Source organism: Syngnathoides biaculeatus, chromosome 1 (genome assembly GCF_019802595.1).
Source record: "Syngnathoides biaculeatus isolate LvHL_M chromosome 1, ASM1980259v1, whole genome shotgun sequence".
In the NCBI taxonomy this organism is placed as follows: Eukaryota; Metazoa; Chordata; class Actinopteri; order Syngnathiformes; family Syngnathidae; genus Syngnathoides; species Syngnathoides biaculeatus.
Window position 1 is genome coordinate 416,047 of NC_084640.1, and position 19,007 is coordinate 435,053.

Consider the following 19,007-nt stretch of genomic DNA (forward strand, 5'->3'; position numbering starts at 1 on the left):
TGACAGCACATAAAGGTCACATTAGCTCCCTCATGCTCAATCTAGGAAAAGGATGGAGGGGGGAGGTGGTGGGAGAGTGAGAAAACTGGTGAGTGAGATGACGGGAGTTGAGACAGATAGCCAGCAAAGGCAAACATTCTAGTTCACGGAGGAAATGTCACAATGGCTGAGGGAAATCGGGAAACATGCAAACGGAAAGGCCAAACTGAAGTCAAGGGAACTATGTTCAATTAATTTGTAACATAAATGGACACTTGGACTTTTATCAGGCCACTGAATATTGAATGCGTCTTAACCACACGTTAACCTTCAAGTGATACTGAAGTGTCAGACGTTTTCCACATGGCCAGAGATATTTTATGTCCACTCGAATTTGCAGCCTTTACTATTCATTCATTCACCTATTCACGTTTCACATTCACGTATTCCCTGCCATACAAAAATTAACCTATTTTATTTTTTTGTGCTCTCTGTAATGCCCCAAATGACGTGATACCACCAAAACCCTGTCTAAATAGCAAAGTGGTACAGTAATTGGTGTCAACGAAGTATATTATGCGATACAGCACATCTCATCTAAAAGACAACATTCAGCAAATATTAATTTTTTTAACATTACATTACGATTACATTAGCTGCTTGTCTTAAGTGTTCTTTTATGACTTCATTACTTCTTGGTGTTAAACTTTAGCTGCATTTATGCCCTGCTATTTTCTTCCTTCTAGGCCTTTCCAACCATGGCCCAGAAAGTTGTTCATAGGATTTTTCCTCCCTTCTCCCTATTTAATACTATTCTCGGTGTCCTCGGTGACCTGGCCTCTGTATTATCACCCATATCATACATACATACATATTGTATGGTGTATAACTGCAGTCATACCTTCCCCAAATGACAGTGCAGTCTGATGGTCCCATTGCACCCACATCCTGACATTTTATGATGGATACGGAGACAGCAATGAGAGTTTACCTCCGCTTCTGTCCTCCTACTGCATTGCAGCCCCCCCTTGTATTTTGTGGGGACACATGGAAAGGTGGTGTCTATGCATACTGTATATTTGAAAGTGAATGAGGTGTGTTGCTCTGTGTTTGCAGACTGCCTGTACCAACAGTCTAGACTTTAGGCATTTCCACTGATCTGGTATGTGGTTAAGTCCTGACAGCCACATTTGTGAACAAGTGTGCAGTTGTGTGTGTGTACACAGCAAATAATTGATGTGCAACTTTTTTTTTCACGTCAACAAACTTTTGCAACTTGTCTTTGGTCATGCATTTCCAGGTTTTTACCATAACATTTTTTTCAGTTGTTGTCTGTTTATTCTGTTTTTAAAATACTCAGTAGGGTTTACATGTATTGATGAAAGTGGACTTACTCACCTTCCACTTCATAACACTGATGAACTCCTTGACTGTATTGGCAGTGTGTTTTGGGTGTTTGCATGCATGATTCATACACCAAACATTTTGGCTGGATTACCAGTAGTCCCCTTTTTTTTTTTGAAGACTTAGTATTTTTATAGACTTCTGGGTTTCTTTGTGTTGTTACCGTCACGTTAAGTCAATGAAATACAATGAGCCTTCCCAAGAAGAAGCCATCAAGCCCAACTCATAACATTGCCTTCTGTCACAAACCAAAGGTGCACGGGCGAACCCAGATGCAGGACTCCAAGATGAGGACATGATGTTTTTGTCGGTTTTATTATAAACGAAAGTAGTGCACGATAACACAGTCCAAGAAGGCAGGATCCAAAACACCAGAACCAATGTCGGATAGCTACAAGTCAACTAAAGAGCATAACCAAAAGCGTGACTGGGTTATAATGGTGCAGTGGCAGAGTAACCCTGGATGCAGGAAAGCATACTCAACGAACTGGCAAAAAACAGTGACAAAACTCCAACTTAAATACATTCGCTAATCACAGTGCCTCATGTGACACAGCCATGACAGGCGACAGGTGTCAGAGATGAAACTGCTCAGAGCGGTGGCCAGGCCACGCCCCTTCATTAAGTTTCGCAGATGAGCTTATATACAACTACATGCTAAAAGGTCAAGTGTCATGAAATGGATGATTTTTAGTATGTTAATGAAAAAATGTCAGTCAATAGGGGCCCATGCAATTTTTCACCACAAAACATAATTTTGACGTATACACCTCCCCTCATGAAATTCGAGGGATTTGTTTTTGAGAAGAAGCAGGAAGTGACGTACAGGACAGGGGCACCCCCAAGTGGACTCGTTTGTTTCCATTAGTTTTACCTCCGGCAAGGTAGCTCGTTGTTCCTTCGTGTTAGCCAAAATGCCGCCTCATTGCATTGCTGGACATTGCTGGAACACTCGGGAGAATGGAATTACCCTTCATAAGTTTGAAAGAGACCCGGTTCATTGTGAAAAATGCATTGCACGGGTGCAGAGGACGAGAGCTTCGTTGGTTCCAAATCACAGGTAGGTGTGTATTCAGCTGCTAAAAAAAATAATAGTTTGGGGCGGACCACGTAATCAGTCTCTCATAACGTAGCAAAAGATCTGCGTATGAAATATGTTGATGTGCACTTCGGACGGTGTTGGGCTGCTGCGCGGATGGCGGCGAATCTGAAGAACCCAGCCAATAATGTCTCACTCAGCCTCGTGCGCGCAGTAATGCGCCCCGGCTCAATAGTGTTCATTGCGTACTGCGGTGACTGTGAACAACCCTCTAAAAGCAGCACGCCTCGGCTACATTATATGCCACCACAGCACCGAAAATCAGCTACACCGGCTGAGGCGCTGCGTTCGGCGGTCACAGCTTCTGTGAAGGCTGTGCGTCGGGCTGTGCGGACGGGGGCGGCTATGAAGAACCCAGCCGAGAATGCGTCACTCAGCTGCGTGCGCGCAGTAAAGGTCCCGGCTGACTGTGTTGTTCATCGTACTGCGGCGTCTATGAACACCCCACCTAAAGCAGTATGGCTCGGCTCCGTCATAAACCACAGTGGCTGGCTGCGATGAGCCGCGATGGGTAATCTCTGCCGCGGAAGTGGATCGGACGGGGATGCGGTTTGGCCGTGATCACATATCATTTGAATATGGCTCGAAACAATAGTGTAATATTTCCCTGAGGGCTCAAAACAATCGTGTAATATTGCCACGGTAACTTCACTCGATTGTGTGGTGTTGTCATTTTCGAAAAGAGCTTCTGTGTTAGAAAGGATGTGTTCGTCTCCCATAGTTAGGATGTACCGCGTGTTTTTATTGCCGAATGTCCGGGCGACGTCACTTACAGAGAATGCAGCCAATATGGCGACCACTTGGATATCATAGAATGACACTTCTGCAACTTTGCGCATGGATGACGAGCTCTCTGCTCACATTTATTTTTTTGTATGGACATTGAAGTGAATAATGTTATATGTATTTTTCATTGCAATATATATTTTAGAATGTTTATAGGGATGACACTTGGACTTTAATTATTCTTTCTACTTCAGGACATATATTTGTACTGGCTATTGCCTATAACTGTGGGGTCTTAAATTCCCTGAGTCTGTTACAATGGCTTTATGTTTTTTCCATTATGGACAGATAGCTGGTTTGCACGGTGGTTAAGGCCTGTATATGTTCTTATTACTATTATTACTACTTATAATGCCTTTGAACATGCCAGGGCAACAACACAGCTGTCAGCCATATGTTCCAATATTTTTATTCACGTCAAAAATGGCAAGATTTACGACAACTGTTCTCTCATATTAGTTGTGAATTGTTTCCACTTTTAAATACGTGGAAATGAAACCTGAAATGTTGATCTCCGGTCTCGTATTCATCTTTTACTGTAAAATCCAAATGTTTTCAGTCGACAGGAAAAAGAAAGGAATTAGCCTAACTGTTACAATACCTTTGGAGGGAAGTCTATACCCTCCAAATTTAAATACTTCAATCAAGTGACTGAACCTTCACACCAAGCCATAGTGTTCAGTAAACAATGGCTTTCTTTGTCTGTACACTGGAGAAAAAGTAACATTTGCATGCATCTTTGTGCATTGAGTGTATTCGTCACTGAGGCAAAGTATGTGTGAATATTTTGTGTCTTGGGATGTGTGTGTTTTATACTGCAGATAGTTATGAAAGCTGCTGCATCATTTTAATACAAAGGACAGAAGAAATGTGTGTTACATGAGTGGAAAAACTCATGAAGCTTGAGCTTTCTCATAACGTATAGCATATTAGCAGATAACTATTTTGACTCATCGAAGCCACATATAAAGGTCAAAACACACATTTTAAAATTGTTTTTCTGCCTCATTTTATTAGACTTGTTGGCTCAAAGGGCAACATCTAAATTTGGGGGCACACTTACTAACATCACTAGAGAGAGACAATTTGGACAGGTTGTCAATAGTCAAGATTTGTATGACAGTGAGTATGGGCAGGTGGAGGAGACAGACGTTTAGCTCCAATATTGGCCCTATTAGCTATCGCGGCCGATTTTCAAGAGAGATTTCCCAGGCCCGACATATTTTTTCAAGAATGACAAAATATCTTGCAGTGTGACACAATCCACGACAAATGATTCGGCCCTATGAGAGCTTGATGACACAAAAATGGAAAGCCTAGCATGTCTGATTTTTTGGTTAGGTTTCCTCCCGTATAATGTGACATATCAACGACATCTCTGACAGCGCACCACAAACTTACTATTGTCAACATACTTGGCTACCATTGTCAATATTTATTCATGCACATAAACCGAAGTTTAATGAAAGCTTCGAGCATGATTCAACAGGACATTTATATATAACCATTCTCATGTTCTGGGACGAGCTTGCTATTATTTAGTTGCCTGCTTGCAACCCATATCCTGTTAAAAGTGCACGACCCTACTTTAATTCATTTTAACCCTATGAACTTTCTCTCCTCACCACCTGTGACGACAACCACAGATTCCCCCCATTTTGTCCCCTCACACACACACACACACACACACACACACACACACACACACACACACACACACACACACACACACACACAACACATTATCATTGTTGTTGTCACCATCTTAAGGAGTGTATCTCGTCGCCTTAACACGTTCTCTGGTTCCACCTCTTCAATGGTGTTTCCCTAAGGAAGAACCCGGGCACCCTGTGGAGGAAACTAACTTTGACCCCTTGTATCTGGCTCTCATCATTTCTGTCATGACCCAAAGCTCATAATCATAGGTGAGGGTGGAAATGTACATCTACCAGTAAATCGGGAACTTTGCCTTTTGGCTCCGATCCCTTTTCACCAAGACCGATTGATGCAGAGTCCAAATCTCTGCATATGGTGCACTTATATCATCCATCGATCTCCTGGTTCATTTTTCCTTCACTCATGAGCAAAACTCCAAGATACTTGAACTCCTCCACCCCTGGCAGGATCTCGTTCCTGACCCTGAGAGGGCAAGCCATTCTTTTCCATCTGAGGATTATTAACCGGCTCAACTTAATGCAGTTGTTCTTTCCTTGTTAAATAGTATATTTTTCTTCTTAGAGTACAACTTTATTCCTTATAATAAAATTGGAACAAAATATTTATATTAGTAAGAGCTTCTAGTAAAGGGAAGAGAGTAAGTAATTTGTAAAAGACAAACAGAATGTCCATCAAATGGGGTACTGATAATGCATCTTCAGTATCGCACAATAATGTGATTTGTACTGAGCTAAGGGGAGAGGTGAGTGAGTTAAGGTGGTGGCCTGTGACCAATGAGTCAAAGATTGAATTCCCTACCCTGCACCTTAATAAGGTGATGGGCTGTATCAACCTGCTTCAATTACGAAGATGGATCTGAACAAGGCACCAAAAACCACTCACAGTGCTCAAGAGCTGCCAACTGCTGCAGCGTTCACTTCAACAGCTAGTCCAAATTTCTGTTGGGAATGGCAATAAAATAGAACCTTTGATTGCGAAGCACAGTGGCTAACCAAGTTCTCCATCATGTCACCTTGTGATCAATCCTTGTAAGTAATTTGAAAGAAAGGTTTCTATTGTCATGGCTGAGAGAGTACAGGAATGATTGCTGCTGTCTGGCAGTGTCCAATAGGTTCAAGGAAAGAGACAATAAAAAACAAAGTACATCATTATTTTCACAAAGTACAGCAATTAAAAGTTATAGGTTGTCACAGTGAAACAAAGTAGATGTTTATCATGAATCAGACTGATACTCTTCACAGATGAAATGCTTTAAAAAAGATTTTGAAGTTGTTAAGGGTTTGTATGAATTATAATGTAGTTCTTCTGCATTTTTAATGGGGAAAAAACACAACACAAGCATTGTGTGAGAGGATGCCATATTATAGCGAGTCTGACGGGTCATCAGGCAGAATGGAAAGGCGTAGAAAAGGCAATGGGCGATACAGTAAAACAGGAAGAGGAGACCTAAGAGGGAGGTGAGACATCTCGATATGGAAAGCATGAAAGAGAGGGAAGTGAGTGTATTAAGCAACCTGAGGGGGTGAAAAAAGTTAAAATGAAATAGGATTCATGAGGAAGGCCGGAGAAGCAAGATGAAAGGACACTGCTTTCGGAAATGACTGGATTGGACTCAACAGATATAAAAGGTGAAGTCAAGTTCACAAGTGAAAGATTGATATTTCTATAATTATCTGTTGCATTTTCTTTTTTCCCCACTCTCAACTGGATGTACTGCCTCCTAATTTTAAGTCCCTCTTGCCACATGGGTCTATTTTAGTCTGCCCTAGTTTTGTGCTCTCATTTTAATCTCTGATGTCCTCTTCACATGGCTACATTACCCGAATAGGTTGGTGCCTTGTTCAAGGACACTTCTCTGTTAACGAGCACAATTTCTTTGGTATATATTCTTTTCGGGGCTTTTCGACTTGCCATCTTTAGGTCCCCAAGTCAAGTTTCTGAAAATAAAGACCTTAACAACTTGATCTGGGTCCAGACAATCAATGTTTGAGCCAAATCTGAGCATTTTCCAGCCTTCCAATCACATCCATCCAGGCCACCAAACGCAAGGCGTCCAGGTGGACAGGTCAGGAGGACGACCCGGACTCCAAGCACCAGAATCCCCACGGGGCGATTCGGGTGGACGACCTCGGTGAAGAACCAAACGGCGAAGCAGGAACCACAACAAGGCATGCAACTGCTCCGGACGAAGGCCTCCCAAGCTGTGGTAGCGAGGCGACCGGGGATTGGTCACTGCCGAGGCTCGGTTGCGAGGCAGCCAGGGATCAGTCGCTGCCAAGGCGAGGTCCGGAAGCGGCCGAAGCTTGGTGGTCGTCGTGGCATGGTTCTCAGACGACTGTGGACCGGTCGCCATTGAAGCAGGTGCCAGCCACCGAGACTAGGGTGCTAGGAGGCCTTATACTTGTCGCTGTCGAGATAAGAGCGTGGAGCGGCCTCAGGCCGGTCGCCGCTGGTACTCCAGGACAGCAACGTGAGGCGGCTGCAGTGCCATCGCCACCTCCTGGACGGCAACGTGAGGCGGCGGCATCACCACACCCTCCAGGACGGGAACGTGAGAAGGGAGCGGCGTCCTCGCCACCTCCTCCTGGACGGGAACGCGAGAAAGCGGCGGCGGCGTCCTCAGCACCTCCTCCTGGACGGGAGCGTGAGGCAGCTGCCGAACCCCCACAGGTGGCACAGCGCTGCGTTGTTGCTCCCGTGGTGTTTGCCTTGGCACTACAGCTCATTGGGGACAGCCTGGAGCAACGGGGATGATAAGGTCCTCCCCCTCTTAACAGGAGGAAAATAGCCCGCCACATCTTTATTGGAATTCCCTCCCTCCTCGGAACTCAAGCCCTCTGCACTACATTTCAGAATCCTGTTCTTTAGGAAAATACACGTTGCGGACGCTCTGGAAGGACCATCTTCGATAGAAAATCCTATCCTTCTCCTTCGACGGCCACCCAGAAGCCTGTCGCCACCACGACGTGAGTGTGACACAGTGATGAATCTGCTGCCAGGCGCAACGTGGGCTCGGCTGGGAGAGGAGTCGATGGATGCTATGACATGAGAATCAGTCACCAGTGCATCTGTCAAAACCGCAATGTGAGCAAGGCAAGGTGGCGGGTCTGTTCCCACTGTCACGTGAGGTTGCAGTGCATTCGTTGATACAGCAACGTGGGTGTGGCGGCGGATCCGTTTCCACGGCGACGTGAACGAGAGTAGGCAGAGAGTCAGTTGAAACTGACAAGTAGGCGTGTCTCGGGAGCGGGTCAGTTCCAACTGCCGTGTTCGCATGAGTCAGAAGCGAGTCCGTTTAAACCGCGGGGTGCGTATAAGTCATTAACGAGTCCGTCGAAACTGCAATGTGGGCGTGTCGAGGTGGCGGATCTGTTCCCACTGCAACGTGCACTTGGCTTGGTAGCGGATCCGTTGCCTCTGCTGCATGACCAAAATCAGTGACGAGTCCATCGCACTTGCGACGTCAGCGTAGCTCTGCTGGTTCTCTAATCCTTGCCGGACCTGGACTGTGAGAGCCGCCAATTCGGCGCTCTGCTGATCTATCTCTGCCCGCATTTCGCGACAGAACACCTCGTGATTTGGCGGCCCCTCCTCCCCGTGGGCTGGAAGATTCGCCACCAGCTGCGGGTCTGCTGTTTTCACTGTTGCCGACGAGGAGTGGGAGTCCTGTTTTGGCCAGATCGTTCTGTCACGACCCATCGGAACGGAGGTAGGACCCAAATGCAGGAGTACATGGGAGACGCAGATGTAAATCGGGAAAAACGTTTATTATTCAATGGTCGGGGATCGGGCAGGCAGTCAGGTGCAGCAGCGGTAGCTGGGACGTTGGGCGTAGAGAGCAGGTCAGCGGGCAAGCAGGAGTCGGTACACGGGAGAACGATCAAAGCAGGCAGAAGTGTCAAAGGAGTCAGGTATACGGCGTCGGTCGGAGAACAGGCGAAGGTCGGTACACACGGGTTGACGATCAGGGATACGGGAGTGCTTGAACGGGGCATGAACCTCAATGATCTGGCAGAGGACCAGTTGTCACCGGGTCCGATATATACAGGGGATAATCAGCCCGAATGATGCGCAGGTGTGTGCCTCCCAATTAGCGCAACTGCACGGGCACCTGCACAGCCCGGGCTGGAGCAGCAGGATCATGACAATATGGAACTTCTCTTGTTAAACACATTCTGTACTGTAATTGCTACAAAACAACCCCTGCTCCCCTCCACTCCCCCCCCCAAAAAAAAGTCTGTTTAATCCCCACTGGTGATAGTGACATAGAGACAATTATTTTCAACTTTATAAAAATGATCATCTCATTTTGTTTTGACTCTCTGGAGGAAGTCACTCTTAAATCATTTGGAGCTTATTTATCAGGACAAATGTTATGTTAAATGTCTGTACCATGTTTTTTTCAATTAAAATGTTCAAATGTCTAAATCTTCTCTGCAGAAACCTCTGGGTAGAAGGGGGCAGTCCACTGCTCACTAATTATGACAATGCGAATTTTGTTTTCCGGCCAGTTGCAATATTTCTCTTTAATAATATAGCAGAGAAGCGGGAAAAACTCCACCTAAGCACAAGCTCGCCACCCTCTGAGGTACTTTTAGATTTGGGAATTGAATTATCTCATGAATGAATTCAATCAAAGTATTCAGTTTGTTAGAGGGACGTAAATAATTTCCAAGCAGTGTGACCACTGACACTGTATGTAATGGATTGCTGCATATTTGTCCTTCCACAACTCAATATCATATTTCAAAGCAAATTCCTGAAATCCCTCTTCAATAATCAGTTCAGAATCTTTCTTCTCACAAAATAATGTGCTGAGTTATCATCATTTCGGTTTCCGTCCCAAATAGACCACCACTACTGCATATCTCACCAAAGGGTGACAGATATTTAGATTTGATTCCTGCCCACTTAGATGTTTTCAAAATTGTTTATTTGAATGACAATACGTAACCCTTGGCAACTCTGAGTCTGTTCTTTTCCGTTAACTGAGTGTTCCACAATGCTTTGTAGTTGGTCCTATGATGTTCACTATTTACATGAAGAACATTACATCTTTTATATCGGACTTCAATGCTAATCTTTATGCAAATGTTATTGTTTTGTATTTCTCCTCCAACACTGCAAACACTGCCTTGACAATCCTCCAGCAATTCTTTAACATACACTACAATCACTTTGCAACTTGAAACCAGTCCTTAATTAAAGGAAAACTAAACATAATACAGTATTCTCAAGACCAGAAATATTTGGTGGATACATGCCACCGTACATCAGCACTTTATTATTGCATAATAACAACGCTACACCTTCAAGTCACTGTCTACTGCTCAAGCTCATTTTTTTTGGGTGCATATTTCTAAAAATTGCAATATGATCAAAACTCATTTTGTCTTGTGTTTTTAATAATTTTAGCAGTGCTCTTTTTCTGTTCTGGCACTAAGTCCTCATAACATCATTGAAAATGAGGTCTGGCCCTCATTGATCCTTCAAGATTTAAATAAAGATTTGAAATTAAATTCAAAATTAAACTGAACAAAGTCCAATATATAAACTGTGTCATTTGATTTATGAAATCAAATACTAAAAGTGAATTAAAATAAAATGAAAAGAAATTCTTTAAACTACTTGCCAGGTTTTTCCTCATAAATATGTGTTTTTCTTGTTTATCCATCCTATGAACCCCACATTCGCCTGGATGAGTTCTGCCTGCGTTGTGTTTGGACCCCGAGGCTGTAGGTAACTGAGCTGGCTATGGAAACAGCAGGGAGTAGAAAAACAATCTACATCTTTAATCAAAATGAACATTTCGGCAGACGCAACATCGCGTACTCTCGCCGAGTGCTGCACATTATATTCGCCATGATAAGTAACGTATTGCCCTTAAATTGTTGGCTTGTTTTTGTCTATTATGTATTCAGAACATATGAACACCACACACTGATAGATTTTACATCTGGAACTCTGGCAACTGTGTGATCTGGTGCCCATTTAATAACTTAATTGTGGTCATTATTCAAGGGCACCTTGAGCCCAGATCTTCAACTAGCCAAGGGCTGTTTTCATTCTCCTTTCTCCTGCACACATTTATACTGGGGGATTGAACTCACGACCCCTCGGTCAAATAAAGCTGCTGTTTTTATTATGCATTTCTGGTGTTGCTCACAAAATTTTAGGAGTCTGATTCTCTTCAGTCCAAGAACTAACAAAGAGCTATTTAAAAAAAAAAAAGATGCCTTTTATAAAGATAAACATGCTCATTTGTTGGTGAGGTATTAAATTGTTCATTGTTTATTGTTGTGGTTGTAGTTAGTACTGTAATGTTTATTTTATTTCTCTTATGTACAGAATATGCCAGCCCTTAGCACCAAAAATACTGCAAGCAGCTTTCAGCATGATGCAGTGCAGTTCAACTCTACTACAAAATACAACCCCAATAATAAACAAATATTACAAGTAGCTCTCAACATGATGAAGTGCAGTTCAACACTCCTGCAAAATACAACCACAATAATAAACGTTCAATAAAACATGTCTCTGACAGTTTCAAGCCAAAACAGAATTGTCCTTATAATTAACACAATATTTTTGGAAAGAGTACCCGATGACGTGGCTGGTAAGAACGTACTGTAAAATTGATTCGCCACTCAATTGTAAACTTCCAAAGATATTCAACAAATGAATATGCCAGGGTTGCATTTTTCTTTGCTATATTTATTTACCCTTTTTATTGGGCATGGCGATGGTAAAACTCTTCATAATTACATTTCAGGTTATTTTTGAAAATGCGATTAGCAGTGGAGGAGAATATGGACATCGAATATGGAAGCCTCTTGTAGATAGTATACACAATACTGTCTTTGTGTGTTATTGCTCAGTATATAACCCACCTGTGTGTCGTCGTGTTTTTATGGACATTCATGCATGTACTACTAAGTGCATATGGGATTTTGGGAGCAACTAATATATGCTGTAGAGACCGAGCTTTAACTTTCACCATCCTCCGAATGCCTGCAACATCTAATTGAACCCAATTGAGACAATTAAAGTGAAATTGGACCAGAAGAATTTATTGAACCAGTTATCTGAAGTAATTAGGCAGCAATTGGCCTATTGTTATCTTTACAAGTCTCATGGATGAGCTGACAGACCTGAAAGTCAAATTGCCACATACTGTATTGGCTTCAGGTATGCCAGATGTCTATTGGGGAGTGCATGGTGAGATTCTCCTCTTTATTTGCCTCATTGTTGATGTTGACTTTGTCTTAAATTTTGTACCCATTTATCTTTTTGTACTCACCGTGATGTGCTAAATCTCCAAGGGACAATTTGTTGAAATCGCCAATATTCTTTCACCACTTACTTTGTATTGCTGTCAAACTGCATTGACTCTTTCTGTAATAACAAGAAAGTACTGTATGTATTTGCAGGTTCAATTTGCCATAACAAGATGTCCGCTAATATAAGTGAATCATTCCAATGATTATTTTGGGACTTTCCACTGAAAATAGCAAAAGGAAAATACTTAAAAGTCCATTTGCTTTCTTTGCAGCCAGATAGGTCTTGTATTTCTCTCAAGGCGCAATGACCTTCTTATATTGTGTGTAGTGTTTAAATATGCAGAGACAAAATCGTGGCCTAGTTTAACTCTTCCACAAGTTAAGATTCATATGAATCACAAAAATAGCTGGAGAAGAAACCACATTTAGCACCTCTTACTATGATTGAAAGAACAGCTGGTCAAGGTTAACCTGAATTTTTTCTTTAGTTTTACTGAAAGACTCCAATTTTCCAAGTCTTTGGTTTGGTTTGGTTTGGTTTCCACAATATTCTGTTGTTGTTTCTGGTGATTACCCTGCTCAGAGTTGCAGTTATGTACCACTTTGAGTGGGACATCCATTAAGACCAACATTAGTTCCCAGTCAATTGCACGACACAAACAAATGATAATTCACACTCATATTCATATCTGAATTCACCTAGCATGCATGATTTTGGAATGTCACCCACAGAAAACCCACACAAGCATCAGCAGAATATCACTGTTACCATATGCTGACATCATGTTGATATGCCAATTTAAAAACAATAAAAATACTTCTTTATATAGTGTACATGGTATCGTCTGGCAACTTTAAGCTTTTTGTCTCTTTCTTGTTGATCAAGTTTGAGCTGTACATTAAGACAAACAACAAAAGAAGAAAAAGAAAAAACTACATGGTGCTAGTTTTCTTAAAGGGGACATTTTACGAAAAACGTTATTTTTAATACAAATAGTTGAGTGTCTTGAGTGCCTGCCCACCCATCAAAAGACATGAGCAAGTAAATATTTGGATAGCTGCGTATTTTAGAAAACGTGTATCTAAGCAAATTGTTTAATTTTTTTTCAAGTTGCACATTAATTGATCAACTAATTTGTAAATAATGAAGTTATGAATGATTTAATCTTTAAGGTGGCTCTGTTTTCTCTTCAGGGTATGGGCAGCATAAAAAAACAGCTCTTTGCAACTCCTTGCTCCCCCCCCGGTCGTCCTGGTAATGCAAGCTGCACTCTGCATTGACCTGTAAAAAAAGGTGAGTAGTGACTTATTTGTAAGAGTCATGAACCCCTCAAACTTTTATTTCATCCTTTCATGATATTTTTGTCCAGTAAAAACATTGTTCCGCTTTCTATTCAAACCTCTGCGGCAGTCAATCCCTCACAATCTAGTTATCATTACAGTTACCACCCCCACAACATAGCAGACTGTCATGATACTGCTGGTCCAGCCCTGGCTGCGCGGGTGTCCGCGCTGTCGCGCTAATTTGGAGGCACTCACCTGCGCCTCATGCTGGCTGATTGGCCCCGGTGTATATAGGACCATGGGGACGACTGGTCCGGGGCCAGATCGTTGCGGTTCATGCCTCGTTCCAGCACTCCCGTATCCCTGATCGTCAACCCGTGTGTACCAACCTCCGCCTGTTCTCCGACCGACCCCGTAAGCCTGACTCCCTTGATACTATTGCCTGCTTTGATCGATCTCCCGTGTACCGACTCCTGCCTGCCCGCTGACCTGCTCTCTACGCCCAACGTCCTGACTACCGCTGCTGCACCTGACTTCCTGCCCGATCCCTGACCGTGGAACAATAAACGTTTTTTCCCGAATTACCTCTATGTCTCCCGTGTACTCCTGCATTTGGGTCTTACCTCCGTTCCGATGGGTCGTGACACTGACAAGCTATGTAATCGCATGTCATTTTAAACCATTAATCTAATCAAACGGGAGTTTCAGCGACAAGGTGTCTTTTCCAAAGTCTTGGGCATGAATCCATTAATCCAATACTCGAGTGGGGGACAGATTCACAATGATGCCTGTAGCAGCTGCTTTTGGGACCAAAGACTCCCTGTTACCTTCAGCTATCTCTTTTATTGTTCCTCCTCCCTGTGTCCCCATATTTTCTGTCACGTCATGGAATCCTCTGCTTTTACTTGTTGTTTTGCTACCTTTTGGTCCCATCGCACGTTTTTGGTTCTGGCTTCGTCGAGACCAAAACCTGGAGCAATCCCGTTTCTCATTGCCTTTTTTTCCCATTTTGTTTGGACTCGTTTTGCTCACTTTACTTCCCTGAGGGTTTCGTGTCAAGAGTTGCCACGGGAAGCTTTCACGTCAGGATGCTCCACATATACTTAACTTCATTTTCCACGACTGTACCTGGTAATCCTCATGGGGTTCCTGTAGATTAATTATTCAAAGCAATTTGTAGCTGTAGTTGGGTTCCACATGATGGTACTCAAATGCTCTCTCTCTCACTCTCTCTCTCTCCCTCTCTCTCGCTCTCTCTCTCTCTCTCTCACAGGCTCATATTTCTATGACTTCAGACGACATTGCATTGACATACATTAATTTCCGGTCTTATCCTTTCTATAACAAATGCCATCTATTTTTAAACCTAACCTTGCCCCTCCCTACACTAAAATGCAATGATTTATGATGCTGGGACTTGATTGTCCACAAAAGGAAGGTGAGTCTCCACAATGTGACCTTGTAAGCAGATTTAGGTCTCCAAAAGGCTATAGTGTTACATTCCTACATACACCTCTGTTGTTGAGTGGTAGTTCTGTTGACTTAATGTTCTATTTAGATTGAGCATTCATTTTCCTCTTAGGATGAATATAAATACAGTTGGACATCTCACTACTGATTGATACATCAGGAAAAACTAGGACTAAAAAAGGCACTGGACCATCCTACAATCAGTACAGGATTTATTCCCACTCCTCCACTCCATTCGCCCATACAGAATTCCCTGAATTAAATAGTCTACCTTTATAGATGTGTTGTAATAACCTAGATAAAATCTTTGAAATACCTAATACCTTCTGTGCTCAAAACAATAACGCTCTTCTTTTGATGGATGATCTTATGCAAAATCTTTTGATTCAGGGAGCAGCTGGCAGGAAACCAAAGCAGACGTCTAATGGCAAATAGCAGCCTGCTGGTAGAAATCCCATCTCAGGCTGCTCCTCTGATCCCAAACATGGATCTTTAGATGACACTCACCTGGTGCCTTTGGTTGTGGACAAGATTGAGTGTCAAGACAAATGAAGACATCAGCACAGAACTACTGGGAAAATATCTTTTAGGAATATATTGGATACCAAGCAACCTCACAGGATAGGCTGATATACCTATCACCACTTGAATGACAGTAGTTTTCCCTGATGTTGTGCTGTCCTGCATTACAGTTGGGATAAAGCAACCTGTGTCTCTTTCATCACTTGACTGGAGGCTGTGGGTCTTTATTGTTTCAATGTACCATAACTAAATGTTAAGATCAGTGTGGTCATCTAACTTTAAAGTAAAAAGTGATTAATTTACTCAAAGTATGGCTCATAAAACTGATGTGTGCCACCCGCCAGTACAGCAATCCCACTTGTGTTCAAGGCAGGAGATGCCGTACTGATTGGCTGCACGACATCCACTGCTGCACTATGATTGGGTGTCGTACCCTGGGAGAACAGGGTCTACTACATCCACATGGGAAAAGATGCATATGGCTTTAGTGTGCTAATGTAATTATGAATCTCACTAACCATAACTCCATCCTCACCAACCCTAACCCTAACCTTAGCCCAAACCCGACCCATAACAAACGGCAGCAAAGTTGAGCAGTTTGTTAGAAAATCATAGTTGGATAGCTGACTACAGATATCCATTGCAACATCTCTGTGTGGAGTTTGCATGCTTGTGTTGATTTTCTTTGGGTACACAGGCTTCTTCCCACATCCCGAAATATCACACGTGCATAATATCACCGAAATCTACACCCACAGCGTACACCAATGGTTTATTGAATAAATATGTCACAAACTCAACATTAGAATCTTTCGAAAACAAAGATTTACTTCACTCACTGGATTTTGCAGGCGTACCCAGTGTTGTGGCCAGTGGAGGGCATATTTAGATCGAATATCTGGTATCAAAGAATACTCCCCCTTCAAGCTTTGAACTTGGGTGTTTGTATCATCTGATGCTACGACTTCTTTTCCCCCCTTCTCCTTCAGACACTCTTTGTTTTCCACCAAGCACTCAAGACTCCTTTTTTATCTTTTTTCCTCATCTCCCTCCCGCCATTTCCATCCTCACCTCTGACTTGACACTTGTTTGTACTTTCCCTCATTTCTTTATTCCTATACATCCTCCTCCGTCTACTCCTTCTTCCTCCTCCCATTCTGCTCTCCCTCCTTGTGACAGGTTCCATTATCATGTTTCTCACGGCTCGCCTGCTCTCCTCCTGATGGATGACCTCACGCGAATATTAATTTACTGTAGCATTAACAATATCACATCTTATTCTACACTTATCTCTCCCTCCCCGTTGCGTTCTGCTCCGCCTCCGTCCATCACTGTGAACTACCCTCCAAACACCCTTCAAGCCACTTCTCTCATTTACTTTTGTCACTTTGCTCTGACTCTTTTTACCCTTATGTCTTCATCTCCCTCTGCAACTCCTACCAAAGTTAGTGCTCAAAGTTAATTCTTGAACAATTAGCATTTAAAAGGACAATAAAATGGCCTGTGGATGGACTGTGTTATTCAGTTGATCCCTTGTGGATTTAATACACTGATGTAATCTTCACATAAATACAAACATAAAAGTGCACAGACGAGAACAATATTAATTTATGTGACATTTACTGTGGCTCTATAATACTTGTCCTTTTGAAGCCAAATGTTGAGGTAATTTGCATAATTCATGTGCCACATTATGACACATGATGCATGATTAAAATGTTGAGCGAGAGGTGCAAACATTATAGAGACCAGGGGTGGGACTACAAAAGCTGTTTACATGAGTGGAGATGGAGGGAGGAAGGAGGAAAGACACATATAGAGATTTATAATGAGAGAGAACTGGTTGTATTGCTGCTTGTGGTGTGTATTTGTTGCTCTCTTGAAATGGTCTTGAAACGTAAACCAAATTTTGTTTTTAAATCAATGGCTCATACTCTTTCTCTAGAAGTACAGATAGAGATATTGTTCCATCTTTATGGATGCTGAAATGTAAGATGTGACGTGGAGAAATGTCAGTGTCAACCAGTCAGCGTCCGTTTGCACAGCCTACCCCCTCAAGCATACTGGGAACATCCAGAAAACGCTCTAGTTTCTTGGAGGAAATAAAGCAAACTTAGGGGAGAAAGGGAAGTTCAGATTTTTAGCGAGGAATGCAAAGTGTAGCCACTTGATGAATGATAAAATGATGTCATAGGCTGGACTGGTCACCAGTCAATTGCAGAAAGTAAGGGCAATGCCAGCTAAGATCAATCGCCAGACATTGATCATTCGACCTCTGGGTTATGGGACAAGCTCTCTTTTGCTATGCTTCTTTGGTGTCAGTACTAAATGCTTTTTCAATCATTATAAATAGATCTTATTCATTACTGTATGAGCAATAAATGCCCAAGAAGCCAGGCTTTTAAAGCCCCACTGCCATGCCTATAAACATTCTAAAATAGATTTTGTAATGAAAAATACATATAAAATTATTCACTTCAATATCTATATGAAAAATGTAATATGAGGGGAGAGAGTGTCATCCATGTGCAAAGTTGCGGAAGTCTCATTCGAAATCCAAGAGGTAACCATATTGCCTGCAATGTCATCAGCAGATGTTACAATGGGACATTCGCCATTGAAAACACGTGCACGTTGAAAACGCGCCCCTGCTTTGGGACACGGAAGCTCTTTTTGAAGAAGAGAACATCTCACAATCGAGTGAAGTGACCGAGGCAATATTAACCTATCGTTTTGAGCCATATTTAGATGATATGTGGATCACTTCTAACTAACAACAGACTCCCAGAGAATATGTATGAGCCACCCGGACAAGGCACCGCCGAAGCAGTCCACGGCGGCGACGCGTACATCAACACATTTAGCGGGCCTGACTCACGTACGCGGATGTTTTGTTCCATTCTGAGAGGATTACGCCACCCCCCCAACTATTATTATTATTATTTTTGTAGCGATATACACACCTACTTGTCATTTGGAACCCATGAAGCTTTCGTCCTTTGCACCTGCGCAATCCATTTTCACGATGAAGCGGGTCTTTTTGAAAAGTATGAAAAATAAATCCATCCTCCCGAGTGTTTGAACAATATCCAGCAATACAACGAGCCAGCATTTTGGCTATCATGGAGGAAGAAAGAGCTACCTTCCAGCAGGTAAAACAGGTATAAACACATGAGCCCGCCTGAGTGCGCTGCTGATATTAACGTCACTTCCTGCTTCTTCTCCAAAACAAATCCCTCGAGAGGATTTTCATGGGGGGAGTTACAAAAAGCCATATACTTCAAAATCATGTTTTGTGGTGAAAAAACGGATGGGTCCATTCCGGCTGCATTTTTTTCACTAATAACATACTAAAAATCATGATTTTCATGACAGTGGGGCTTTCAATACCAAAGATTGCGCACACCGCCATTAAGTCACCACACTTTATGAATCAAAGTCAACGCTTTACTGAAGTTTCTCAGCTTGCCATTTACCAGCACTTTAAAGAAAAGTTCTTGTTAAAG

At 42.6% G+C, this 19,007-nt stretch overlaps 1 long non-coding RNA gene across 1 annotated transcript in view; it reads left to right on the forward strand.

Annotated features, from left to right (window-relative positions):
- LOC133497867 (uncharacterized) overlaps positions 1–19,007 on the forward strand; it is a 132,891-nt gene that overhangs the window by 85,314 nt on the left and 28,570 nt on the right. The window contains exon 4 of the long non-coding RNA XR_009794133.1: positions 13,420–13,519. This is a non-coding gene — a long non-coding RNA (uncharacterized LOC133497867). The remainder of the gene's footprint in view (positions 1–13,419; positions 13,520–19,007) is intronic.